Raw genomic sequence first — 17,259 nt, 5'->3', positions numbered from 1 at the left:
GGCTGGGCTTGCTCCTGGTGGTTCCCGTGTGCCGCCGCTTGGAGCAGCGCAGGGTCTTGGCGTGGTGGCGCAGGGACGCGGTCATGGCGCACCGGTGTTGGGAACACGCGGGCACCTTCTTGGGGGCGAGGGATTTCTTGGCAGCTCCTTTCTTGCCGCGCAGGCACCGGACGTGGAGGGTCTCGTCCTTGGGCCGCGCGCCTTGGAGCCAGGGTGCCTTCTTGGGGAGGAGGTGGTGGAGGCACCTCCTGATCCTCGCCTCCTGCGCAAGATGGAGGGCGAGGCAGCGAGAGGGATGGCGAAGGAGAGCCCCCTGCAGCGCTGACGAGCTCGGTGATGCGGGCGAGCCAGTCCTCGTAGAGGTCGTCGATGGGACGGTAGTGCAGCAGCTCACGCGCGAGGAACAGCGCGGCACGCGCGTCCGTGGGGGCGCGACGGGCGTGGGACGACGAACCGGCTGGAGTCAGCGACGGGGTGGCGGTGCGGCCTTCCCGCCGCACCGAAGGATGCAGGGACGAGGCCTGCTGCTCGTTCCCTGCCGGGCCGGTGGCGGCGTTAGCGGCAGGCGACGGGGAACAACGGGGGCGAGCGCCAACGGGCGCCGTCTGGGCGACGCGGGCGGCGAGAGCAGACCGGCGCTCGGCGCGAGCCCGACGAGCGTCAGCCATGGACACGACAGAAGATCACACGCGAACAGCGGAAGAAAGATTCCGGCACACCCCTACCTGGCGCGCCAAATGTCGGATTTCGGGTTCCGGCAGACCCTTGAGGTTCAAACTCTGGGGTGTGCACGAAGATCTTTTCCCTGCCAACTCGCGTCTCGACGACTCGCAAGGAATCTAGGCTAGAAAGAAGAACACAAGGGACACAAGGTTTATACTGGTTCGGGCCACCGTGGTGGTGTAATACCCTACTCCAGTGTGTGGTGTGGTGGATTGCCTCAGGGGCTGATGATGAACAATACAGTGGAGGAACAGCCTCGCGAGAGGCTGTTCTTGAGCTGGCGCGATGAACTGCTTGGGTGAGTTCGATCGCTTCTCTCTAGTCAATCGTGATCTGGATCCCCCCTGCCTTGGGGTGGCTAGTCCTATTTATAGAGGGAGGCCCTGGGACTCTTCCCAAATAATGAGCGGGAAGGGCGCCAACAATTGGCCATTTTGAAGGGGAACATCTAGTACACTTATCCTGACTAAAGTTGGTCTTCGGCTGCCAAAGGCTCTGACGATGACGCCGTTCTGGGCTCCACGGTGACCTCCATCCTGCCGTTCTGCTGGTCTCGGTCTTGTTGCACCGAAACGGTAACCTTTGCCTGATGCCTTGGCCTGTGCTTGCCCCCTTTGCACCGAAGGGGAAACAAGGACACTGCGCAGGCTGGCGCCCGCCTGGTCTCGATCGTCATGGCTTGCGTCGCGGGCTCCTCGCGAGGTACCCTGCCTTGATCGCTCTGCCTCCTCGCAAGCCTGCCTGATGAGGCCGCTCCTGAGGAAGCTTCCTGTCGTCCACCCGGCAAGGCTTGGCCCCTCGCGAGGGTCTTGAGCTTGAGCTGATGAAGCTGGGCTGCACTGGGCCCCCACTTGAGCCACGCCACAGGCCGCAGGCAGGCAAGTCTGGGGACCCCCGTTCCCAGAACGCAGACAACCTCTACTGACTAGCTCGTTGATCAAAGATGGTTAAGGTTTCCTGACCATGGACATGAGTTGTCATTTGATAACGGGACCACATCATTAGCAGAATGATGTGATGGACAAGACCTATCCATTAGCTTAGCATTATGATCGTTCAGTTTTATTGCTATTGCTTTCTTCATGTCAAATACATATTCCTTCGACTATGAGATTATGCAACCCCAGGATACCGGAGGAATGCTTTATGTGCTATCAAACTTCACAACATAACAGGGTGATTATAAAGATGCTCTATAGGTATCTCCGAAGGTGTTTGTTGAGTTGGCATAGGTCGAGATTAGGATTTGTCACTCCGATCTAAGAGGTATCTCTGGGCCCTCTCGGTAATACACATCATAAGCTTGCAAGCAAATGACTAAGGAGTTTGTCACGAGGTGATGTATTACGGAACGAGTAAAGAAACTTGCCAGTAACGATATTGAACTAGGTATGAAGATACGGACGATCGAATCTCGGGCAAGTAACATACCGATAGACAAAGGGAACTGCGTATGTTGTCATAATAGTTTGACCGATAAAGATCTTCGTAGAATATGTAGGAGCCAATATGGGCATCCAGGTTCTGCTATTGGTTATTGACCAGAGAGGTGTCTCGGTCATGTCTACATAGTTCTCGAGCCCGTAGGGTCCGCACGCTTAACGTTCGATAACGATATTGTATTATATGAGTTATGCGATTTGGTGACCGAATGTTGTTCGGAGTCCTGGATGAGATCATGGACATGACAAGGAGTCTCTAAATGGTCGAGAGGTAAAGATTGATATATAGGACGATGGTATTAGGACACCGGAAGTGTTTCGGAGGGTAGTGGGTACATATCGGGTCATCTGAAGGGGTTTCGGGCACCCCCGGCAAAAGATATGGGCCTTATAGGCCAAGAGGGAAAACACACCAGCCACCAGGGGCTGGTGTGCCCCCCATATGGGCCGAAGCAGGGGGAGAAGGAAAGAGGGGAAGGGAAAGGAAAGGGGGGATTCGGCCTCCCCCTTCCCTTTCTCCCCCCTCCTCTTTCCTTCCCCTCCCGCTAATATGGGAAGGGGGGCGCGGCCAAGGGGGAACCCAAGTAGGATTCCGTCCTACTTGGGGCGCCTCCTGGCCTCTTCCCTCCCCCTCCCACCTATATATATGTGGGGGCGCCCCTAGCACACACCAGATCAACTGTTAGCCGTGTGCGGCACCCCCCCCCCCCCCCGTTTACACCCCCGGTCACATTTTCGTAGTGCTTGGGCAAAGCCCTGTGAGGATCACTTCACCATCACTGTCACCACGATGTCGTGCTGATGGAACTCATCTACTACCTTGATGACTTGCTGGATCAAGAAGGCGAGGGGCGTTACCGAGTTGAACGTGTGCAGAACGCGGAGGTGCCATGCGTTCGGTACTTGATCGGTTGACGAGAGAAGAAGTTCGTGTGACACCCAAAATTTTATTTGGCCTTTTTCAAAAAAATTATTGGACTTGAGGGGGGGAGTATTTTAAAAAAAAAATTGAAGAGAACCCTCCCCTTCATAATATTTTTTTCTTTTGGGCAAGGATTTTATTTGGATTCACCCAAGACTTGATTTTGGTCTTGGAGGTTCTTTCTGTGATTTGGACTCAAACCAAAATGCTTTTCACTTGGGAAAAATGGCTTTTAAAAATTTCTTTGAAAAATGCACTATGGCCTTTGAAATGATTCTTTGCCACTTTCAACAAACCTCTCTTGCCATGACCTTAGTGCAAATCCACTCTCATAAACCTCTCCTCACCCTTGGATCATGATCTACTTCAAATCCAGCAAGTTGGACCTCTCCATATATTTATTTTCCACTTATTTATTATTAAAAACAATTTCTGCCTCATATCTTGACCCTTGGAGGTTTACACAGGAACTACACTTTCTGCTTTGATTCTTACTCCCAAACCTTTTTCCCCTCCTAGTCCTTTGAACCCTCAACCAAGATCCATGAAGATCCACTGGTCTTCAGTTCAAAATTTTCAAACTATACTTGCTGCAAGTTTGGACCAGATTTGCCAAATTTGATGAAATTCATTAAAATTCTTCTCCAAAAATTTTGAGTAAAATCAGGCAGCCTCTGGGTGCATTGAGTGGTCACCTCACCAAGCCCCAGCTCCAGGAAAAAAATTCTTCATACCTAATCATTTCATCGAACACCTTCAGAGAACTGTCAAATTCAGGTTCAGTCAAATTCAGTTAACAGTGGCTGGATCACTGTCATTTTCTTCAGTGTCTGTTGTCGATCTCGCCAGTGCCCGGCGTCGCCGCGTTTCCTGTCCCCTCCCCCTTGTCCTCTGCACCGCACGAGCGCCTGGATGCTTGCGGGCGTCGGCGACGAGCTGGAGGAGGTGCGCCGCCCCGTGACCGACGCCAGTGCCTGCTTTGCGGCCGCCAGAGAGAGGCGCAGCATAGACGGCGCCACCCAGCGCCGCCCAAGCCACCGGAGAGCGCCGCGTGGTCTTCCACTCCCCAGTGCGCGCTGCCACCTTCGTCGCGAACCGCTGGGCGCGGAGCGCGCTCTCTGCCGCCGTTGTGCCCGTGCGGCCACCCCACCGTGGACCGGCGCCATTACGCCAAGACCGACCAGGATTAGCGGGGGAACGGCACCAGTACACCTCACTGATGCTGCCTGGCCACCTAAACTCCTTGCCGAGCCGCTGCCTCGCCGTAATTGCTCTCCGGAGCAACCCCGTTCACGGCCACCCCCTCGAGCCGCCTATAAATGGAGGCCCCGAGCTCCAGCTAGTACCCACACCACCTCTACACTCCACCTAGACCCTGCCTAGCCTCTGGGAGAGCCCCGAGGAAGTCTCCTTCCTCAACTCCGACCGCCGCGACCCGCCACGGGATCCAGCTCGATTCACTCCCGTGCATGCACCTCTACCTCCCATCTCTTGCCAGAAGCTCTCTAGTGCATCCCTCCTTCTGACCCGCGCTTCAATTCGAAGTTTGCAGCACACCACCGGAGTTCCCCACCATCGCCCGAACCGCCGTCCGCCGGAGGAAGTGTCGCCGTCGACGTGGTGCTCTCCGACGCCCAAGTCCACCACCCACCGACGCGGAAGGACACGCTGATACTCTTGGTACACTCCGATCACCCTAACTCGCCGTGGTTCGACGCCGGCGACCACCGCAGCCTTCGGGCGCCGGCGAGGTCTTTCAAACCTGACATGTGGACCCCCCACGTCAGCATCTCTTTCTTTCCCCGCGAACCGTTTTCTGTTGGCGCCTTCGGGCAGAGTACGTTTTCTCTGTGGGCTTGCGCGTTTCTATTCGAACCGTTTTCTGTTTTCTCAGTTAAACCCCTGGAACTTTTTTGTTTCATTACAGATGAGTCCCTAGACAGAAACCCTTATAACTTTTTAATAAAAAGTGATTTTTGAGTGATTCTTTTTCTGACAGTCTTAAAATTTTGTCTAGTTTTTTATGGGATTTATTTAAAAAAATTGGAACAACTTTTGTGCACGCGTTGATTTTCACGTTAGTATGCATTTTCACTATACCGTAGGTTCCGGGAGAGGTGACAGAGCCGCGAACTTCGCCGAGCTAGACTCCGACTTCTCCGAACCAGGCAAGCATGTTCGAACCTTTGATATGATAGGTGTTTTGCATGGTTGCGTGAAAAGTTGTGCATGGCATATGAGCATCGGTGGGTATCCCGTTGCATGTGAGCAACTACCCGTGTGTTCCAAAGTTACTAAGATCTCTGATGAGAGATGGCCTAGTCATGTGGTGACATGAAGGGCAGTGAGGTGGTACTGTTGTAGCATGCCAGCCTTATGTCTTCCGTTTAAATTCCGACGTTAACGTGGACGGAGTCACGTTATCGTTCTTTCCCCTTTCGTGCTACCACATGTTTTCTGCCAGTATGCGGTTTAGTAAGTTGGTAACCTCTTTCCGTGTACACACCAAACAGAGGGGCCGGGATGATGGTTCCATGGCCCTGGATTAAAGCCAGTCATCCGGTCAGGGGGCATGGGTGTTTCCGGTTGGGACCGAGAGGGGGGCACCCCTTAGAGCACGCGTATAGAAATTTGATCCCATGCTACGCGAGGTTGTAGCCTCCCCGTCTCAAGGTTTTTCTTGAACGTTGCCGAGGGTGATCCCTGGCTTCGGAATGTTGAATGGGTGTGTACTGGTTAGACGTGTTTCTTCCAAAACACCGTAAACGGAACTAGTCCCCGTGACTACTGAAATCCGTTGGCTGTGGTTAAAGTACAAACTCTGCAGAGCCAAATCCTTCCAGGTCATCATATCCATGATCTAGTAGAGTGATCAGTATATCCATATCTATCCTCGTGGAAATTTATCCCCGGCGAACAAACTCAAGTGGTAAACCCAGTTTAATTGTTATTCCTGTGGATGGACTAACCTTATATTTGTCTCGTACTTGTAATAATTTATATTCTCGAGCGACTGAATTATTGAGTTCTGTTATAAGCCCTTTACGTGATGTCGCTCAGACGTCCGACTGTGGCATGTTTGTCTTTTATTTTCTGTTATAAGCCCTTTATGTGATGTCGCTCAGACGTCCGACTGTGGCATGTTTGTCTTTTATTTTCTGTTATAAGCCCTTTATGTGATGTCGCTCAGACGTCCGACTGTGGCATGTTTGCCTTTTATTTTCAATATAAGCCCTTTATGTGATGTCGCTCAGACGTCCGACTGCGGCATTGTATTTCTTGCATTTTCCTCTCGAGGAGTCATTCAGACCCTCGTTTGGCACCCAGTATATTATTTTGGGATTTCGGGAGGACTACCGCCCGACTTCTCTTTTATTTCCGTAAAGTTTTATCTCTATGTCTGAGTGCACTTGTTGACCTGTGCATATGCATCATGCTTACTCTTGTTATATCTTATGTCCGAACTGTCTTGCGAGTACTTTCATAGTACTCACCTGGCTTGTTGATTTGGCCAGATGTTGACGAAGGCGATCTCTTGGATGAGGAGTTTGCTAGTGAGTCCGACGCCTAAAGGAGTCCCAATCAGCCCCGTGCGATCTTGGATTTTGGTCACTTGTATTATATACGCTTCCGCCACCCGCAATAAATCTCCTCGAGCTTCACTCCGATGCTCGAAGGGCTGTAGTCTTCAGGAGTCATATCACCCGCTCCCCTGTGATATTTCCACCACTGTTATTATCGTGAGTTAGTAGTAATGCCACCATATCCGCCGTTATGTTTTATCGGCGTGCATGTAATAAACTGTTGAGCAGTCTCCGCTCAACTTTGTAATATATTCAGTACTCCTGGTATTTGTCTTCTGTGACCAAGATATTGTCTGTCAGTGAGAAGGAATTCTTCTTTACTGGTCCGTAAAAGGGATTTGTCTCTCAATAAATATTTTATTGAAAGACCGGTCGTGACAAGCTTGGTATCAGAGCCAGGCTGACTGTTGGAAGCCACTAGGTGCGATCGCTAATCGGTTATTAGCATCTCTTGTACCTTTTTCAGCACTTTGCAATTGTAGCTATTTTCTGTTGGTCATCATAAAATTTATGACTTGACTACTCAGAATTTTTGCCTACTTTTGTAGATGGCTGGCAGCAACTGCGAGACTCGAGTGTTCACGAACGTGCCCGAGGGATTTGTCAAGCTCCTCGTTTCCATCACCAAGCTCGCGATCGGGCCAGCGACTCGCCCGGAGTTCACACTTTACCAGCACATGCTCAACGACGACGTGTCTATGCACCAGGCCGTTGTGAAATTCAAGGAAGGACGTTCTGCAACTCGCCACTTCCGTTTTGTGGGAAGGGCCATGCCTACGGAGAGGCATGCCATGCAGATGGCGGCCCGTGAGGCGGTAGCTCGCCTTCGGGACATCCTTCCTATGATGAAGACTCGTCGCTACCGCTACCTCCCATGCCATGTGCCATATACCTGTCACTATGCATTTGCCTGCCATCGGGGAGAGCGAGATGAAGCCAGCGAGATGGTTGTGGAGTATCTCAAGGCTCTGGAGGAGTCTTTCGAGAACCTCATGGACGATCTTGTGGCTGCCCGGATGGACTTAGTTCGGGGCGGTCCTACCTGCAGGAAGGACCTTCTTCACACAGCACCGCCTCTGAATTTTGTCTCATCTTCAGCCTCTTATGCACCGGCCATTTTAGCCACTGCTCGCCGTCTGCCTACCACTGAGGAGTTCGACCGAGTCATCGCTCCTACTCCAGTCAGGGCTGCACTGCCTGCCGCACCCACACTGCCACCGGTCGCCCCCGCGCCATCACCACAGCGCAGTGCTTCGCACCGGGAGCCTGCTAGAGAGGAGGTGGAGGTTGAATCTCCTGCACCGCTGAGTCTTGCTCTCGGCAAGGGAAAGGACATCGTCACCATCTCCGACTGAGAGCGCCGTGTAGTCGCGCGTTGTGTCTACCTGTATGATGTGTTTTATCTGTACGCTAGTTTGTAGTAGTTGTGCTCGCTGCACCCCCGAGAGTGTGCTAATAACATGTCAGGAATGTGAACACACATCCTGAGTGCTGTATCGTAGGTTTGCGTTTCGCGTGTAAGATTTGTGTTAAGCGTCCCTTCTCCGTGCAGAGTTGTTTATGTTTTCTTGAAAATCTTGAGATCTTTTAAAAAAATTGTCCTTGCAAGATTTTCCTTGCACCTCGCAGTTCTTCTCATGATTTTCGCAAATAATACCCCAGAGTGGAAAATGTCTCGTCCATGGACTCGTTCCATGCCCAATCAGCCAGAAGAAGTATTTGGGACTCAGACCAGCAACAACTTCACTCAGGGACAGTCTAGTCAACAAGACAGTGAGGCCGCCTTATCTCAAGTATGCCGCCTGTTTGAACAAAGCCAACAGCAACACCAAGAGATGATGAATCACGTCATCAATATGGGAAACCACCGGGAGCCGTACCAGCCACACTCGAAGTTATCCGAGTTACAGAAGACTCGCCCTTCAACGTTTGCTCACACCGATAGACCACTTGAAGCCGATGATTGGCTTCGTGACATCGAAAGAAAACTGATTATTGCTCAGTGTTCAGATCATGAGAAGGTGCTTTATGCACCACACTACCTTACTGGAGCAGCTGCTGCATGGTGGGAAAACTTCCTACACATGCATCCCAGTGAACACAACATCACCTGGGAAGAGTTCAAGGAAGGCTTTCGTGGGGCGCACATCCCCAGGAGCATTATAAAAATCAAGAAAAGAGAATTTGATGACCTCAAGCAAAGAGGCATGTCAGTGATAGAATACAACGGTCAGTTTACCCAGCTATCTCGTTATGCCTACAACGAGCACATGACAAAGGACAAGAAGATGGAAAAATTCCTGGACGGCCTGGCACCGGCACTAAGATGCCAACTGGTTGTACACACCTTCCCGGATTTTAAAACTCTGGTTGACAAGGCCATTACCTTGGAGAATGAGCGCCGTAGTCTGGAAGATATCCGTAAGCGAAAGAGGGACAAGACGACTCTTGCTCGCAACAACAGAAGCAGGATTGAGGTTCCAAGGACAGAAGCAAGGAAACTCCCGACTACTGATCCAAGGCCCGTCAGACAGTTTCATGCCAGAGACAAGGAGTTCACGTACCGTCCAGGGGTCACATGCTATGTTTGTGGTGAAGAAGGACACTATGCCAAACAGTGTCCAAAACCAAGGAACTCGGCCCCCAAGCTAAACAATGGTGGGAATAATCCAGCCCCCAAGCGCAACAATTTCAATCCCAACAACAACCACAGGAAGGGTCACCTGAACCATGTGACCAAGGAAGAAGCGCAGAATGCCCCAGACATCATGCTCAGTACGTTCCCTGTCAACACAGTACCTGCCACGGTTTTGTTTGATTCTGGAGCTTCCCATTCGTTCGTTTCGAAGAATTTTGTTTTGCAACATGGTTTTCCGATACTTCCCTTGGAAAAATCTATGATCATCAAGTCCCCCGGAAATAAACAAATCGCTCAGAGTTACTGCCAAGGAGTGATCATTGAGTTCGAAGGACTACCGTTCCAAGCAAACCTCATCGTGTTGGAAAATAAAGGACTAGATGTCATTTTAGGGATGGACTGTTTGACCACCAACAAAGGATTTATTGACTGTTTCAATCGGACTGTGATCCTCACTCATCATCACGGCAAGACAATAAAGGTTACAGCTCAGGAAAGACCACGGTCACAGCAACCAAATTTGAACAAAATGGACATTTCGGAATTGAGAAAGGTTCCAGTGGTGTGCGAGTTTCCAGACGTATTTCCTGAAGAACTACCAGGCATGCCACCAGACCGAGAAATTGAGTTCAGCATTGAACTAGCACCTGGCACCACTCCCATCTATAAGAAACCTTACAGGATGGCACCCTCCGAATTGGTAGAGTTGAAGAAGAAGATAAAGGAATTATTGGACAAAGGATTTATTCGAGCCAGCTCCTCACCTTGGGGTTCGCCAGTTTTATTCGCCAAGAAAAAGGATGGGACACTGAGATTGTGTATAGACTATCGAGCTCTCAATATGGTTACCATCAAAAACAAATATCCGATGCCACGGATAAATGATTTGTTTGACCAACTCGCGCAAGCCAAGGTGTTCTCAAAAATTGATTTGAGATCAGGATATCATCAATTGAAAGTACGGACAGAAGATATCCCTAAAACAGCATTCACCTCCAGATACGGATTATATGAGTTCACAGTGATGCCTTTTGGATTGACAAATGCCCCCGCTTATTTCATCCACCTCATGAACAAAGTGTTTATGAAGTTTATGGACAAATTTATTGTGGTGTTCATTGACGACATTCTGGTATATTCAAGAACACCAGAGGAGCATGCTGAGCACCTCAGAATCGTTTTGGGAGAATTAAGGAAACACCAATTGTACGCCAAATTTAGCAAGTGCGAATTTTGGCTAAGACAAGTTGGTTTCCTGGGCCATATATTGAACCAAGAAGGCATAGCCGTAGACCCAGAAAAGGTCAAAGCCATACTTGACTGGAAGCCACCAGCCAACGTGACCGATGTTCGGAGTTTCCTAGGAATGGCTGGATATTACCGGAGATTTATTGAAGGATTCTCCACTGTGGCAAAACCAATAACCCAGTTGCTCAAGAAAGATAAGAAGTTTGTATGGACGGAAGCATGCGAGAAAAGCTTCCAAGAACTCAAGAGGAAGCTAACAACCGCACCGGTATTAACCGTGCCAGACATACACAAGAGTTTCGAAGTATATTGTGACGCATCCCGGAAGGGTCTCGGATGTGTGCTGATGCAGGATGGCAAAGTTGTCGCGTATGCCTCCAGGCAACTGCGGAAACATGAGGAAAATTACCCAACACATGACTTGGAGCTCGCAGCAGTCATACATGCACTCAAGGAGTGGAGGCACTTTCTGTTGGGAAATCGTTGTGAAATATATACGGACCATAAGAGCCTTAAATATATTTTCACACAGCCAGAACTAAATTTACGCCAACGGCGCTGGTTGGAATTGGTCAAGGACTATGATGTCGGCATTCACTACCATCCAGGGAAGGCAAATGTAGTGGCTGATGCCCTTAGTCGGAACCCTAGCCCGGATGGCGACAGTACAAAAAATTTGAGGCCTGAGTTTCAGCAAGAGTTCACTAGACTCAACATGGTGTTAGCCGCTGAGGGTACCTTATCAAATCTGGAGATACATCCCACCCTTATGGAACAAATTAAGAAGGCTCAACAGGGACATCCCAGCATCGAAGGTATAAAAAGGAAAATGAACCTTGGTAAGGCTTCAGAGTTTGTCACAGACAACGAAGGGATATTATGGTACGGAGACAGACTTTGCGTACCTAACATTGGGGAACTCAAGCAACAAATCCTAACCGAAAGCCACACCGCTCCATACTCGATCCACCCTAGAGGGACCAAAATGTACAAAGACCTTCAGGAAAGATTTTGGTGGCACGGTATGAAAAGAGATATAGCCGCATTCATTGCTTGTTGCGATTCATGTCAACGCATCAAGGCCGAACATCAAAAGCCAGCAGGGCTACTCCAGCCAAACAGGATACCTGAATGGAAGTGGGATGAGATTGGGATGGACTTTATTGTCGGACTACCTCGATCGCAACACGGAAATGATGCCATTTGGGTCATCACAGATAGGCTAACCAAAGTAGCCCATTTCATTCCTGTGAAGACAACCTACTCCACTCAAAGGCTAGCCAAGCTCTATATCTCCCGTATAGTTTGTTTGCATGGAGTCCCAAGGACTATAATATCCGACCGAGGCACTCAATTTGTCTCTAAATTTTGGGATCACCTGCAACAAGCTCTAGGCACACAACTAGCTTTCAGTACAGCGTATCACCCTCAGACTGATCGACAAACGGAACGTGTGAACCAAATCCTAGAGGATATGCTAAGAGCCTGTGTGCTCACATATGGATCCAGTTGGGAAGAGAGTTTGCCATATGCCGAGTTTGCTTACAACAACAGTTATCAAGCCAGCTTACAGATGGCACCTTTTGAAGCACTGTACGGACGGAGGTGTCGTACCCCACTGAATTGGTCAGAAACAGGCGACGGTCGTATTTTCGGCCCAGACATGCTTAAGGAGGCCGAGGAGAAAGTTAAACAGATCAGGGATAGACTCAAGACAGCACAGAGCGGACAAAAGAGCTACTACGATCAAAAATACCGCGAGGTCAGCTTTGAACCCGGTGATTCCGTATACCTACGAGTATCTCCTATGAGGGGCCTACAACGGTTCAAAATTAAGGGGAAGCTAGCCCCAAGATTTATTGGACCATTCCGTATAATTGCACGAAGAGGCACGGTAGCCTACCAACTAGACCTGCCCAAGGAGCTGTCAGACGTCCATGACGTGTTCCATGTCTCACAATTGAGAAAATGTGAAAGTAACCCGGAGAAGCATGTACCTCATGAAAGCATTGATATACAACCAGACCTCACCTACAGAGAGAGGCCAGTAAAGATTTTGGAAGAGTCTGAAAGGAGGACCCGTCAGAAAACAACAAAAAATTTCAGGGTTCAGTGGAGCAACCACACTGAGGATGAAGCTACATGGGAAAGGGAAGATTTTCTCCAGGCAGAATACCCATATCTATTCGAGGATCAGATGAAATCTTGAGGACGAGATTTTTCCTAAGGGGGTAGGTGTTGTGACACCCAAAATTTTATTTGGCCTTTTTCAAAAAAAAATTGGACTTGAGGGGGGGTGTATTTTAATTTTTTTTTAGAAGAGAACCCTCCCCTTCATAATATTTTTTTTCTTTTGGGCAAGGATTTTATTTGGATTCACCCAAGACTTGATTTTGGTCTTGGAGGTTCTTTCTGTGATTTGGACTCAAACCAAAATGCTTTTCACTTGGGAAAAATGGCTTTTAAAAATTTCTTTGAAAAATGCACTATGGCCTTTGAAATGATTCTTTGCCACTTTCAACAAACCTCTCTTGCCATGACCTTAGTGCAAATCCACTCTCATAAACCTCTCCTCACCCTTGGATCATGATCTACTTCAAATCCAGCAAGTTGGACCTCTCCATATATTTATTTTCCACTTATTTATTATTAAAAACAATTTCTGCCTCATATCTTGACCCTTGGAGGTTTACACAGGAACTACACTTTCTGCTTTGATTTTTACTCCCAAACCTTTTTCCCCTCCTAGTCCTTTGAACCCTCAACCAAGATCCATGAAGATCCACTGGTCTTCAGTTCAAAATTTTCAAACTATACTTGCTGCAAGTTTGGACCAGATTTGCCAAATTTGATGAAATTCATTCAAATTCTTCTCCAAAAATTTTCAGTAAAATCAGGCAGCCTCTGGGTGCATTGAGTGGTCACCTCACCAAGCCCCAGCTCCAGGAAAAAATTTCTTCATACCTAATCATTTCATCGAACACCTTCAGAGCACTGTCAAATTCAGGTTCAGTCAAATTCAGTTAACAGTGGCTGGATCACTGTCGTTTTCTTCAGTGTCTTTTGTCGATCTCGCCAGTGCCCGGCGTCGCCGCGTTTCCTGTCCCCTCCCCCTTGTCCTCTGCACCGCACGAGCGCCTGGATGCTTGCGGGCGTCGGCGACGAGCTGGAGGAGGTGTGCCGCCCCGTGACCGACGCCAGCGGCGGCTTTGCGGCCGCCAGAGAGAGGCGCAGCGCAGACGGCGCCACCCAGCGCCGCCCAAGCCACCGGAGACGGCGCCACTGAAATCCGTTGGCTGTGGTTAAAGTACAAACTCTGCAGAGCCAAATCCTTCCAAGTCATCGTATCCATGATCTAGTAGAGTGATCAGTATATCCATATCTATCCTCGTGGAAATTTATCCCCGGCGAACAAACTCAAGTGGTAAACCCAGTTTAATTGTTATTCCTGTGGATGGACTAACCTTATATTTGTCTCGTATTTGTAATAATTTATATTCTCGAGCGACTGAATTATTGAGTTCTGTTATAAGCCCTTTACGTGATGTCGCTCAGACGTCCGACTGTGGCATGTTTGTCTTTTATTTTCTGTTATAAGCCCTTTATGTGATGTCGCTCAGACGTCCGACTGTGGCATGTTTGTCTTTTATTTTCTGTTATAAGCCCTTTATGTGATGTCGCTCAGACGTCCGACTGTGGCATGTTTGCCTTTTATTTTCAATATAAGCCCTTTATGTGATGTCACTCAGACGTCCGACTGCGGCATTGTATTTCTTGCATTTTCCTCTCGAGGAGTCATTCAGACCCTCGTTTGGCACCCAGTATATTATTTTGGGATTTCAGGAGGACTACCGCCCGACTTCTCTTTTATTTCCGTACAGTTTTATCTCTATGTCTGAGTGCACTTGTTGACCTGTGCATATGCATCATGCTTACTCTTGTTATATCTTATGTCCGAACTGTCTTGTGAGTACTTTCATAGTACTCACCTGGCTTGTTGATTTGGCCAGATGTTGACGAAGGCGATCTCTTGGATGAGGAGTTTGCTAGTGAGTCCGACGCCTAAAGGAGTCCCAGTCAGCCCCGTGCGATCTTGGATTTTGGTCACTTGTATTATATAAGCTTCCGCCACCCGCAATAAATCTCCTCGAGCTTCACTCCGACGCTCGAAGGGCTGTAGTCTTCAGGAGTCATATCACCCGCTCTGCTGTGATATTTCCACCACCGTTATTATCGTGAGTTAGTAGTAATGCCACCATATCCGCCGTTATGTTTTATCGGCGTGCATGTAATAAACTGTTGAGCAGTCTCCGCTCAACTTTGTATTATATTCAGTACTCCTAGTATTTGTCTTCTGTGACCAAGATATTGTCTGTCAGTGAGAAGGAATTCTTCTTTACTGGTCCGTAAAACGGATTGGTCTCTCAATAAATATTTTATTGAAAGACCGGTCGTGACAGTTCGACTACATCAACCGCGTTGTGAAACGCTTCCACTTACGGTCTACGAGGGTAAGTAGACACACTCTCCCCCTCATTACTATGCATCTCCATGGATAGATCATTGCGTGTGCGTAGAATTTTTTTTGTTTTCCATGCAATGTTTCCCAACAGTGGCATCATGAGCCAGGTTTATGCGTAGATGATATGCACGAGTAGAACACAAAGAGTTGGGGGCGGTGATAGTCATACTGCTTACCACCAACGTCTTATTTTGATTCGGCGGTATTGTGGGATGAAGCGGCCCGGACCAACCTTACATGTCCACGCACATGAGACCGGTTCCACCGACAGACATGCAACTAGTTTTGCATAAAGGTGGCTGGCGAGTGTCTGTTTCTCCTACTTTAGTTGAATCGAATTTGACTGCGGCCGGTCCTTGAAGAAGGTTAAAACAACAAACTTGATGAAACACCGTTGTGGTTTGATGCGTAGGTAAGAACGGTTCTTGCTAGAAGCTTGTAGCAGCCACGTAAAACTTGCAACAACAAAGTAGAGGACGTCTAACTTGTTTTTGCAGGGCATGTTGTGATGTGATATGCTCAAGACATGATGTGATAAATTTTATTGTATGAGATGATCATGTTTTGTAAGATATCTGACAACCGGCAGGAGCCTTATGGTTGTCTCTTTATTGTATGAAATGCATACGCCGTGTAATTGCTTTACTTTATCACTATGCGTTAGCGATAGTTGTAGAAGTAATAGTTGGTGAGACGACCACGACGCAACGATGGAGATCAAGGTGTCAAGCCGGTGACGATGGAGATCATGACAATGCTTTGGAGATGGAGATCAAAAGCACAAGATGATCATGGCCATATCATGTCACATATTTTGATTGCATGTGATGTTTATCTTTTATGCATCTTATTTTGCTTAGTACAGCGGTAGCATTATAAGATGATCCCTTAACTAAATTTTAAGGTAAAAGTGTTCTCCCTGAGTATGCATCATTGCTACAGTTCATTGTGTTGAGACACCACATGATCATCGGGTGTGATAGACTCTACGTTCACATACAACGGGTGCAAGATAGTTTTGCACATGCGGAATACTTGGGTTAAACTTGACGAGCCTAGCATGTACAGACATGGCCTCAGAACACTGGAGACCGAAAGGTCGAATGTGAATCATATAGTAGATATGATCAACATAGAGATGTTCACCATTGATGACTACTCCATCTCACGTGATGATCGGACATGGATTAGTTGATTTGGATCACGTATCATTTAGATGACTTGAGGGATGTCTATCTAAGTGGGAGTTCTTAAGTAATTTGATTAATTGAACTAATTTATCATGAACTTAGTTCTGATAGTTTTTGCATATCTATGTTGTAGATCAATGGCCCATGCTATCGTTCCCCTCAATTTTAATGCGTTCCTAGACAAAGCTAAGTTGAAAGATGATGGTAGCAACTACACGGACTGGGTCCATAACTTGAGGATTATCCTCATTGCTGCATAGGAGAATTATGTCCTTGATGCACCGCTAGGTGAAAGGCCTGCTGCAGGAGCAGATGCTAATGTTTTGAATGTCTGGCAAGCTCGATCTGATGACTACTCGATAGTTTAGTGTGCTATGCTTTAGGGCTTAGAATTGGGACTTCAAAGACGTTTTGAACGTCATGGACCATATGAGATGTTCCAGGAATTGAAGTTAATATTTCAAGCAAATGCCCAAGTTGAGAGATATGAAGTCTCCAACAAGTTCTATAGCTGCAAGATGGAGGAGAGCAGTTCTATCAGTGAACACATACTCAAAATGTCTGGGTACCCTAATCACTTGACTCAGCTGGGAGTTAATCTTCAAGATGATAGTGTTATTGACAGAGTTCTTCAATCACTGCCACCAAGCTACAAAGGCTTCGTGATGAACTATAATATGCAGGGGATGGAGAAGACAATTCCCGAGCTCTTCGCAATGCTCAAAGCTGTGGAGGTAGAAATCAAAAAAGAGCATCAAGTGTTATGGTTAACAAGACAACTAGTTTCAAGAAAAAGGACAAGGGAAAGAAAGGGAACTTCAAGAACAATGGCAAGCAAGTTGCCACTCCCGGGAAGAAGCCCAAAGCTGGACCCAAGCACTACAAAAAAAAGACACATCCGTGACATTTTGGGCCGAACGAATTTTTTTCTGTCATGCTTATGACACTTCTATGACGATAATTGTGTCAAAACCTGGTATCATCATAGAT

This window comes from Aegilops tauschii, chromosome 5 (assembly GCF_002575655.3).
Source record: "Aegilops tauschii subsp. strangulata cultivar AL8/78 chromosome 5, Aet v6.0, whole genome shotgun sequence".
Taxonomy (NCBI): domain Eukaryota; kingdom Viridiplantae; phylum Streptophyta; class Magnoliopsida; order Poales; family Poaceae; genus Aegilops; species Aegilops tauschii.
This window is presented reverse-complemented; position numbering follows the sequence as displayed.